Source organism: Octopus sinensis, unplaced genomic scaffold (genome assembly GCF_006345805.1).
Source record: "Octopus sinensis unplaced genomic scaffold, ASM634580v1 Contig12956, whole genome shotgun sequence".
Classification (NCBI taxonomy): domain Eukaryota; kingdom Metazoa; phylum Mollusca; class Cephalopoda; order Octopoda; family Octopodidae; genus Octopus; species Octopus sinensis.
Window position 1 is genome coordinate 50,303 of NW_021832829.1, and position 1,274 is coordinate 51,576.

The following is a 1,274-nucleotide window of genomic DNA, read 5'->3' on the forward strand; positions in this document are numbered from 1 at the left end:
CGACGTTCCTTTAAAAACATAATTTAACTATCCTGATAGATCGACATGAATATTTGTAATGTGAATAAACATGAGAAAAACAAAGCCAAATAATTCATGAGTTCACACTTATGACATCAGAGATATTAACAGTTCGATTCAAATAAAAGTGGAATGTATGACCCAGTCATCTGCCACCCGGTGACTGGATCTGTGCGCAATAAAAAGGGGAAAGACGGGTCAGCAAAGAAGTAAAAGATACTAGTACATACATCCAGTCGGTTGTGCTAAAGAGGACGCTGAAGAGTATGCTCATTAAATACTGACACGGAGTGAAGGTTAACATTGAAGAGTACACCTCTGCAGCCAATCAGCTTGTGGAGCTGGCATGCTGCAAGGACACTCAGCTGAACAATTACCTTGACGCAGAAATCGAAAATAAAGGGAATTTTGTGGCAGACTCTTCTTCCAAGCGAAGAAGAGAAATTGCTGACGATCTGGATTCTTTATTAAATAATTTAAGATAGAATTTACATAATTAAGTGATAATAAACTGCAAAATACATCTAAAATAATCTGCATGAAATTTCTGTCTGCTTGTAACAAATCAAACCAAATTATAGAGTACATGTAACCGGTTGAGAGTGATTGCAGGCTGAGAACAATCGCGCAATATCGAGTTTGCCGTTAACGCCATGCCGTTGATAAATCGAAATTTCAAAAAATATAGTAGAAGAAAAGAGTAGAATAATATTAATGTTTGGAAAACCTTTAATTCTTCACACGAACAATGGGAAGGAATTTGTCAACAAAAGGATTTCCCGATTATGTGATGAGTACAGGATAAAGCACGTGAGAGGTCATGCAAGGTGCCCTTGGGTGCAGGGACAGGTAGAAAGACTAAACCAATCCTTGAAATATATGTTGTCCTCGACCTGTTTGTCTGAGAACCTCAACTATAAATGGATTTCAATAATATAAATGTTTATTGAACTATAAATGTCTTTAAAATTGGGGACAAAGTTCTGCGAAGAGTTAGAACCGACAATAATAAAGGAACGCGGAAGCGTTCTCTAAATGAACATATGGATACGAAAATATATTATGTCAAAGGATTCTCACCTACTGTTATGGTGATAATGGAGTCTGAAGATGGCTAGATTTGTTACAAGCAGGCCCCTGAGGCCGCATGTGGCCCCTAGGATTTAATTGAGAGGCTTATGTTTCTATAAATATTTTAGTTTTTGTCACGTTTTTTTATTTGTTGTTGTGATGACGAATTCTAAACGTTTTCG